General features: G+C 37.5%; 1 non-coding gene across 1 annotated transcript; it reads right to left on the bottom strand.

Annotated features, from left to right (window-relative positions):
• Positions 1 to 9,294: 9,294 nt before the first annotated feature.
• LOC131238224 (small nucleolar RNA R71) lies at positions 9,295 to 9,401 on the bottom strand. The gene has a single exon (XR_009167632.1). It is a non-coding gene; the product is annotated as a small nucleolar RNA R71 (small nucleolar RNA).
• Positions 9,402 to 11,112: the final 1,711 nt, after the last annotated feature.

Below are 11,112 nucleotides of genomic sequence, written 5' to 3'. Positions count from 1 at the left end.
TCAATAGAAGTGATTCAGAGGTAAACAGTTTTCTACTTCGTCTAACTTGTATAGTGTTTTATCATTTAATTTCCACAAAGCTTTGAGCAGTAAATTCCATCAAAATCATGAAATGATGTAAAATAATTTTTAGCCACAAGGGCATGTTTGGGAGCGTGGATTTGAAACCCCTGGATTTGAAATCCTCCTAGTTTGTTTAGCAATTTGAAATGTGAGTCAACTTTAATCCAAAAGTAGCTATGGATGATATTTCTACTGGAGTTTGAATTTTATTACTAAATCAACTTTAATATCTTTAATTAGTGATGTAGGTAATTTTTGACACAATGGTTATAATAAGACCAGTGAAATATATGCTTTGCCCGAAATGATAAAATTACAAGTCCTAGATAGGCCACAAGCACAAGTTCATGTCCGCGTGACTAACCAACGATTTTTAACCGTTAATTTACATAGGCAATATTTGGATCATGCTAATCATTATATTAGAGTAATTATAGTGATGCAATTGATAATCTAATTATTTTTTTATATCATTAGTGGGCTATGAGCCAATAGAATAATAATATGGTAACACATGTATTACACAGGCAATTATAGAAAGGATTTTAGGTGTAATCCAAGCTTACACAATAGATTTGAAACCCCTCTTTGAGGGGATATAAAACCTCCAGTTATTGCCAAACAGCCCAGGGATTTGAAATCCCCTCAAATCCATGGTGCCAACTAAGAGTAGTGCTGTCAGGACACAGGCCAGGTTCAAATCGTGCCAAGCTTCATCCAGGCCAGCCCAAATTGTAAAATATATGGCTAAGTCCAACCCAAGCCCAATCCTAGCAAAGATCCTTTATCCAATCATGGTTAGACAATCAAAGTCATATGAATCAAATTAGGCCATACGTTTAAAACCGACTAAAGGCTTGAACTTGGTTGAAGATACGTGGAACCTTTTAGACCAAACCAAAGGCCCTTTCTATTGTTGGCCTTTTTTTCTTTTTTTTAAAAATCTTTTTTTAAATGAATTACTTAAAAAAGATAATAAGATAAACTTGTTCCTTCTGTTGCTACAAGAGCCATCAATAACTTCAAATCAAATTTGAATGAATTGAAGAATTGTGTATGAACCATACAAAGGAAATATTTACACAATTGATTTCAATCAAATTACAGGCTAATTAAAAAAAATAATAATAATAAATAAATAAAATCTTAAAGAATGCCATTAAAAGGAGGCGGTTTGGGGCCACTGTGATGTGTGGCTTTTATCCATAATGTCCATCCATTTTACCATATCATTTTACGTCATCATCCCAAAAATGAGGCGGATCTAAGGTTCAAGTGGACCACGTAGTGGGGATTAAACACCTACTGTTGAAATCTTTTTGGAGACTAAAAGTTTTGGATTAATCTAATATTTGTGTTTTCCCTTCATCCATGTCTGTGTGACCTCATGAACGTATTGGATGGAAACTAAACATCAAGGTGGGCCCTAAGAAGGTTTCAACGGTAGGTGTCATTAGCACTGTTGTGGTCAACTTGAGCCTATAATCTGCCTCAGTTTTCGGCTCATAACCTAAAATGATATGAAAAATTGGATGAACGGTGTGGATAAAATCCACACATCACGGTGGCACTCAAAGCCCCAACCAGTCCCAAGCTTGGAACACACGGATTACAGTTCATGGATCCCTTACACCTTTTGAAATTTCAGAAAATTGAGGATTCACCTGAAAAATTCAAACCATGTACAAATATGGTTAAACATATTTAAGCCAAACAATTGTATCATAAATACATGTAAAAATAAAAAATAAAAATAAAAAATAAAAAATAAAAAAAAAACTTGTAAAGGATTAGAAGATGGAATAGAAACTCCACATTAAAAAATAAAAACTGAGTGACTCATTGCCCCATTTCCTAAAGAATTTTGAGAAGGTTCACATATATGAAATCAAATTTCCACGATCCAACCACAGTATGTAAGCAAAGGAATTTCATACAAAAAAAACTACAATTAAACATAATTAAAAAAATAAAGAATAAAATGTTTGCTCCTTTTCTCAGCCATCTACTCTATGTGTTCCTAAACATGTCCATCTGGGGCCCAAAAAGTAGGTCAATGAGATCATGAATTTGGCTACCTTCAAAGACACACACCTACATACATGTGGCCCGTCTTGTTCACAATAGATCCTTATTTTCTGTCATAAGAATCAGATATATTACAAAAAATGGAATAATATAAATGAATTGACCAAACGCTTATATTTACATACATCTGGTCCCATCTATCATTAGGACTTTCCTTATTAACATCCAAAGCAACAAAAAAAGGCCCAACCATCATAATCATGTGGCTCAACATTATATGCCAAAGGCTGAGATAGTTTAAAGATGGTAACTTGAAGTCAAATAAAACAAAGTCATATAATATTTAGAAGAAAAATGGAATAGTGATGGCATGAGTGTTTTTAGTATTGCATGGGAAGTTGCATCGCTATTTTTGAAAAATATATGGAAACATTAAGAAATTGGTTGAATTTTTGAATAAAATTTCAGAATGTTAAAAGAGACATCATTATACACTTAAAAATCAAAAGATCAATAAAAAAAGAAGTTAATTGGAGACACCCAGCCATAAATGGGGTGGTCAACCACACAAGATCTAGATTGAACCTGAAACCTAGAAAGCCCTAGAATTTGAAACACAAATATCGAACTCAAAACCCTAGTAAGCCTTAAAATCTAAAACCCAAAAAATCGAACCTAAAACTCTAGAAAATCCTAGAATACGGGATTAAATGGTATGAAATTGCATTAGGTGGAATTAACACCATTATTGCACAATGATTGCAAGCCTAGAAATAATATAGTATTTTGACTGTCCAATCCTATGTTTGGGATCAAATTCTTCTTATAGGAAAAACTCTATATTAGGTGAAACCTATGTTTGGTGGATCATGAAATTGTAATCAATGGAACGGATTTCAATACTAATACCAAGCACCTGTAGGCATATGTAACTCGAATGTCATGTACAAAGGGTGTGCATATGGATGAAAGGTACATATAAAACACATGCATCAATGTAGGGCCCACAAATGTAGTGGATTTTGAAATCCATGACAAATCCCGTAGTATCTACTGTTGGGCCTAGATGATATGATACCTAAATTAATCCAATCATTTTTGTCATTTTTCAAACACCGGATGAAATTTGCATGATACCAAATGCAATTCCATCCCACCTAATTCTATGTTTCAAACAGGCCCCTAAATTTCGAAGCCTATAAGCCTCACTCAAAATCAAAACCAATTGCACATCAAATTTGGGTCCATCATACTAGTGAAAATTTAATTTCTTCCACCACATGCTAACTTAAAAAGTCCATAAAACTCATGCACATGAAGATCAAGGAGAAAAATCTTGTGTTTTGAGCCAACAAAGCAATAGATAGAAGTTGAATTCAAAGGAGATACAACCCAAGCAATCTAATCTTTACCTCCAACAATCCAAGTAGCTAAAAGGAGTGCACCAACTACCATAAGAGCAAAGGGAAGGAGTCATTTTATAATTTGAGGTTAGTTGTGTTTGTTATGAATGAGAATGTTCCTAGTTTATTATCCCTATTGTAGAATGCGTAAGCATGTTGAACCACTCTCATCACATATAGATTTTTCCTTGACTCACCATACCGACATCTAATACGGTACAAGACTAAAGTGGACCACGGCATAGTTCAATCAGTGGGGATTGAACATTTACCATTGAAAATTTCTTGGGGGTAATAGAAGTTTTGGATCAATCTAATATTTGTTTTTTTTTTCCCTTCATCTAGGTTTGTGTGACCTTATGAATAGGTTGGATGGCAAATCAACATCATGGTGGGCCCTAGGAAGGTTTTAACGGTGAAAATTGTTTTTTGTAGTATGGTCCATGTTGAGGGTCAAATATTGCATATTAGACCCTAGTTATTACATGATTTTACGAACATGATAATGCTTAACGTTACATTTTAATCATGTTTTTATTGCAAGGTGAACTTAAGAGCTTGTATTGAAAAAGGGTGCTAAAAGCATGGATTTGATGCTCAAGAATCACCGAGGCAAGGGATGGATCTTAGGGGACCGAGATTGAAGAATTCATACACCTAAGATCTGAAAAAATCAAGTGATTCATGCTAAAGGGGCCTGAAAATAGTCCTAAATACAAGATCAGAGGGTTTCCACCATACGTTTGACTCGAAACTATATCTGGCCTGATGATCATAAAGTAACCATACATGTAAAATATCAGCCATTAGATCTTTGTGAAAGTGGCCCAACAGACAGATTAGCCCATAAATCACTGATCTGAGACCCACCTAATTTTTGGATATGCTTTAATTTTGGTCTTAATCCTTTAAATTGGATGGAATGACGGATGAACGGAGCATATTTCTCATGAACATCACAGTGGACCCCACCTTGGGGTGTGTGCACATACAGTGCACGTAATCGCGTAGTGCACCGGACTGGAAGACCGGTCAAAGGTCTGTTGACCCGACCCCATCTTCGCTTATGCACAGCGTCCGCACATCCAAATGCTGTGACGTGTAGTGGGCTACCACCATCGTCCTGATGGACGATCTGAACCGTCCATTCGATCTAGGGGGCGACGACCACTGCTATGAAGTCCAAATGCTCCCATGCACATGTACACACACAGATCACCGTCAAACGTAAGATGAACGGCAGGAACAAAGATACAGTGGCCCGCACCAAAACTACCCATTTTCGACCGAAATCGTGCCAGGAATCTAATGGACAGGGTGGATTTCTTCGAAAACATCATTGTGGGGCCCACCGAGCATCTCAGCGCAAGAACTTTCCAATTACGCACGTCTGAACGTAACTTCCTCCGTGGGCCGTTGTGTGATCGTGGAGACGGGTGGACCATTAATCTGAACCGTCCACAAGCTCCAGAGCGTGGCCAGGACCCTAACCAAGATGACGGAATTAAGGATGAGATGTTCACCATCCCAAAAATCCACACCGAACGCAGTTGCCTCCACGGTTCTTTCATTGTTGCTGTGTAAATAGCACTTACGCACGTTCCCACCGACTTCACTCCACCCTAACCGACTTCCAACCATCGTCCTTCATGCTCTGTAAAAGGAAAGAGAGAAAGATGTGAGAGGGCATCATCTTGGGATGTGGAGACGTGGAGAGAGAGAGAGAGAGAGAGAGAGAGAGAGAGAGCGTGGACGTGTAGTCGGCCATCTCCTTCTTCCTTCCTTTGCAGTTTTTCTTTCCTTTGATGCTTTTTAAGATCTTTAGTTTGATCATGTGTATGATCAGCTAAACCTCTTAGCTAGGGCTAAGAGGTGAAGCTTGTAGCGTGATGGGGTGTTTTTCTATGCTTTGATTCATGTTTATTAAACTACCTTTGCTTCTAGTTTGATTATAAGGAATGCTTTTAGTTTTTAATGGTTTGTTGTGACTTAAATTACAATGGATCTGCGATAGCTTTGAGCATGTTCTTCTCATTATTATGATTATGAAATTAGGAACTCTGTTGTTCACCATCGTCTCATGGACATGGTTGGATGATGGAATGCTTCATAACGTTCATACATCTCTTAGATTGGTTGTGAATTGGTTAAATTCTGTTGTTTGCTTTGTCTCATGGGCATGGTTTTGTGATGGAATCACTTCTAGTTCTTATACCTCTCATCTATTGAAAACTAGATCAAAGGAAGTTCATATTTGAGTTTTAATGAATTATCTTCCAGTTGGATGAAGATGGGACTCTGATTCCAGTTGTGTTTTTGAATCAAGTATAGATCTCCCTGATCTTTACAAGTGGATCCTTAGAAACCCTAGTTTCCCACCTTTGAATTTTACAAGTTTTAGTTTAACATTTCACCATTATTCTCTTAACTTTTTCAGATTTAAATTGCATCTCCTTCTAGTTCTAGTTCTAGTTAGATTGCATCTCCTTCTAGTTTTAGTTCTAGTTACTTTCAGAACTACCATAAGAGCTAAAAGGAGTGCACCAACTAATCTTTGCCTCACTCAATTTCGAACAGGCCCCTAAATTTCGAAGCCTATAAGCCTCACTCAAAATCAAAACCAATTGCACATCAAATTTGGGTCCATCATACTTAAAAAGTCCATAAAACTCATGCACATGAAGATCAAGGAGAAAAATCTTGTGTTTTGAGCCAACAAAGCAATAGATAGAAGTTGAAATTCAAAGGAGATACAACCCAAGCAATCTAATCTTTGCCTCCAACAATCCAAGTAGCTAAAAGGAGTGCACCAACTACCATAAGAGCAAAGGGAAGGAGTCATTTTATAATTTGAGGTTAGTTGTGTTTGTTATGAATGAGAATGTTCCTAGTTTATTATCCCTATTGTAGAATGCGTAAGCATGTTGAACCACTCTCATCACATATAGATTTTTCCTTGACTCACCATACCGACATCTAATACGGTACAAGACTAAAGTGGACCACGCCATAGTTCAATCAGTGGGGATTGAACGTTTACCATTGAAAATTTCTTGGGGGTAATAGAAGTTTTGGATCAATCTAATATTTGTTTTTTTTTTCCCTTCATCTAGGTTTGTGTAGTGGGCTACCACCATCGTCCTGATGGACGATCTGAACCGTCCATTCGATATAGGGGGCGACGACCACTGCTATGAAGTCCAAATGCTCCCATGCACATGTATACACACAGATCATCGTCAAACGTAAGATGAACGGCGGGAACAAAGATACAGTGGCCCACACCAAAACTCAGCCAAAACTACCCATTTTCGATCGAAATCGCGCCAGGAATCTAATGGACAGGGTGGATTTCTCCAAAAACATCATTGTGGGGCCCACCAAGCATCTCAGCGCAAGAACTTTCCAATTACGCACGTCTGAACGCAACTTCCTCTGTGGGCCGTTGTGTGATCGTAGAGACGGCTGGACCATTAATCTGAACCGTCCACAAGCTCTAGAGTGTGGCTAGGACCCTAACCAAGATGACGGAATTAAGGATGGGATGTTCACCGTCCCGAAAATCTGCGCTGAACGCAGTTGCCTCCACGGTTCTTTCACTGTTGCTGCGTAAACTGCACTTACGCATGTTCCCACCAACTTCACTCCACCCTAACCGACTTCCAACCACCGTCCTTCATGCTTTATAAAAGGAAAGAGAGAAAGATGTGAGAGGGCATCATCTTGGGATGTGGAGACGTGGAGAGAGAGAGAGAGAGAGAGAGAGAGAGAGAGAGAGAGAGAGAGCGTAAATGTGTAGTCGGCCATCTCCTTCTTCTTTCCTTTTCATGATTTTATTTATATCTTTGCTTTAGGAGAGCTTAGTTGATCATGAGTATGATTAGCTAAACCTCTTAGCTAGGGCTACGAGGTGAGGCTTGTAGCGTGATGGGGTGTTTTTCTATGCTTTGATTCATGTTTATTAAACTACCTTTGCTTCTAGTTTGATTATGAGGAATGCTTTTAGTTTTTAATGGTTTGCTGTGACTTAAATTACAATGGATCTGCGATGTCTTTGAGCATGTTCTTCTCATTATTATGATTATGAAATTAAGAAATCTATTGTTCACCGTTGTCTCATGGACATGGTTGGATGATGGAATGCTTCCTAACGTTCATACATCTCTTAGATTGGTTATGAATTGGTTAAATTCTATTGTTTGCTTTGTCTCATGGGCATGGTTTTGTGAGGGAATCACTTCTAGTTCTTATATCTCTCATTTATTGAAAACTAGATCAAAGGAAGTTCATATTTGAGTTTTAATGAATTATCTTCCAGTTGGATGAAGATGGGACTCTGATTCCAGTTGTGTTTTTGAATCAAGCATAGATCTCCCTGATCTTTACAAGTGGATCCTTAGAAACCCTAGTTTCTCACCTTTGAATTTTACAAGTTTTAGTTTAACATTTCACCATTATTCTCTTAACTTCTTCAGATTTAGATTGCATCTCCTTCTAGTTCTAGTTCTAGTTAGGTTGCATCTCCTTCTAGTTTTAGTTCTAGTTACTTTCAGAATACGTACAAGGTTCAGTCCCTGTGGATTCAACCTTGGTCTTACCGAGATTATTACTACATCTTGACCTTATACTTGGGGTGGTGAACAAGTTTTTGGTGCCCTTGCCAGGGATTGACGGTTGCGTTTTTTTGAAATTAACTAGTTATAGAATTAAGTTAAGATTATGGTTTTCTAATTTTAAGATAGGGTTTTTCTGTTTGATTTTTAAAAAGTAAACTAACTTTCATGTTTTGTAGGATTCTGAGATAGACTTTCTAAATTGGTAATCTCTTTCTAATTTTTCTAATTTTCTATTTTTAGGATTAGATTTTGTTTTTCTATTTTTAGAAAATTTCTAATTCTAGGATTTCTTTTATTTTTTAGAAACTAACTTACTTTCTGTTTTTAGGTTTAGAACTTTCCTAATCAGTTTTTCGAAACTTTCTATTTTTTGTTTTTATAAATTTTCCTTTGTTAGAACTTAGCCTACTTTCTATTTTTATGTACTTTCTAATTTTAGACTTTCTATTTTTAAAAACTGACTTATTTTATTTTGTTTTGCAGATTTTTAACCTAAGAACTTCTAATTTGGTAACTTCTTTCCAACTCTTTTCTCTTTAATTATATATTTCTATTTTCTTTTCCTTTTTAGGTTTAGGTTAGAACCTGAGATTGAGGGCTATGAGTGTTTCATGCCCAAATAGGTTCGTGACAACACTCGACGTCTCTTGACTGAAGGAGGATTGGTTGGGGGGTTAATTATCCATCGCAGGATTAGACACCGTTCGAGATCCCCAGAGTTAATTGAGGATATGACTGCAAATCAACTGGCCAATCAACTAGAAGGATAACCTCAACCTAGAGTTGGAGAAGTCTAGGATGAGAATAAGGTGCATCAAGCACCCCTGCCTTGTACTTTATGAGATTATTTACAACTGGCAGGAGTGAGTATGCCCTTATGCATGGTTTTTCTAGAGAATACAGGACACATGTATATCAAGCCAGGGGTGATCCAACTCCTTCCTAAATTTTATGAGCTTGAGTCAGAAAATCCATATTTGCACTTGAAAGAGTTTAATGAGATCATAGCCACTTTATATTTTCCAAACGTATCTGAGGACACAGTCAGGCTGAAACTCTTTCCCTTTTCTTTGAAAGAGAAAGCTAAGACGTGGTTGCATTCACTACGTCTTAGATCTATTAGCACATGGAATGATATGATAAGGGAGTTCATAAAGAAATTTTTTTCACATCATAAAATGAACACCCTTAGAAAGTCAATCATGAACTTTACCCAAAAGGAGGATGAAACATTCTTTTAATGTTAGGAGCAGTTCAAGGATCTTATCAGTTCATGCCCACAACACGGTTTCAAAACGTAGCGCATTACACACTTTTTCTATGATGGACTGACATCTTCCATGCGCCAATTGGTTGAGACAATGTGCAATGGGGAATTCGTAAATAAAAATGTTGATGATGTGTGGGATTACTTGGACAGACTTACTGAAAACGCACAATCATGGGACACTTACCCAAAATCAAGCACCACTTCTATGCCCACTCAATCAAAGGAAAGGGGAGGATTATACCTTTTGAAAGAGGATGATGATATCAATTCTAAAGTGACTAATCTTATAAGGAAATTCGAGGCCATGGAACTAAAGAAGGATAAGGTTAAGGAAACTGTTTACGATATTTGTGATTGCAACATTCACACAACTGAAAATTGTCCAACAATACCTGCCTTTCGAGGGGTGCTAAATAAGGAATCTAATGTCGTGAACAATTACCAAAGACCTTTCAATGGACCTACATCCAATACATACAATCCTAGTTAGAGAAATGTAACGCCCCGATTTCTAAAGCTCGAGTATGAGACTCGCTTCAGAAACCGAAAAGTTTATAAATTAGAGAACTAACGGAAGTATAAATTTAGAGTGCGATAACAAAATAAAGCATGTATAATCATGTAAGCCCAAATATATGACCCACCCAGCTGAGGGTCTTAGTTACAAAATTCATAAGTTTTTAAGACATTGCTCAGCTGAAATTAAATAATGAGACTATTGATTTAGCCCAAAATACGTCGCTGCCTCTTGCTGTGATTCGTCATCATAGTACGCTTCCTCGGGCTCTACGATCGTGCCATCAAGGCCAGCGCTGACATCCTCTACATCTACCCCTGTACACTTTATACGGTTGGATAGTTGATGAATGAGTGGCCAGCTCAGTGTGAACTCCCCTCAAGATTACACACAGCCGCCTTAGCAGACATAATTTAAAGAAAATAAGGTAATAATCCAAAAAAGGCAAGATGCAGTCTTATTAAATGCATGGATGTATGAATGCACATCGACCTGGGGATACTCTTCCAATCGGACTTGGGCTTGCCACCCATATAATCATCGACCTGAGAATGATCATCCAGTCGGAACAATAAATCGATAGTTGGTGGTCTGGGAGCCAGCGAAACGATACCCCGACGATCCTAAGGGCACGTGTTACAACATCCAGAATTAACCACCCATCATCGCCAATATGCTATGGATGCATGTTTAGCTAACCCATTATTATTCTAGTTACAATCAGCTAGTTTGAGTAACTCAGTGGTCACTATGGGGAGCTCATCACCCAGTGTAAGCCGACAACTCAAGCATAGTGTCCCATGACCACCATCCTCGGCTCATGAGGTTCTTCACCTTGGGATATTTTAATAAGACCCCTCGATCAAAATGACACCAGGTCAAGGGTCCTATTCTTTTCCACATGATCAGTCTAATTACATCCTATGAGTGGCTTACATACAATAGTGGAATCCTCCACGTGTAGTGTTATGAGTTATATGATAAGGCAACCATGTAACATGTAGCAACATATGATTTTAAATGATGATGCTAAAACCTGTAGGGAGGCACCATGGAATTTAAATAATAACTATGGATGATGCATTACCAGTACATGTGGGTAGAATCATTTCTTAGGGATTAGCAAGCATGCGGGCCTATCATATAGTGTGAACATGGTATCATAAATTAGATTTTTGCAATGAATATAAGGACCTTAAATTAATGTAGCAGTTT

Source organism: Magnolia sinica, chromosome 2 (assembly GCF_029962835.1).
Source record: "Magnolia sinica isolate HGM2019 chromosome 2, MsV1, whole genome shotgun sequence".
Classification (NCBI taxonomy): Eukaryota; Viridiplantae; Streptophyta; class Magnoliopsida; order Magnoliales; family Magnoliaceae; genus Magnolia; species Magnolia sinica.
The sequence above is the reverse complement of the archived record's forward strand: the minus strand, read 5'-3'. Positions and strand labels throughout refer to the sequence as shown.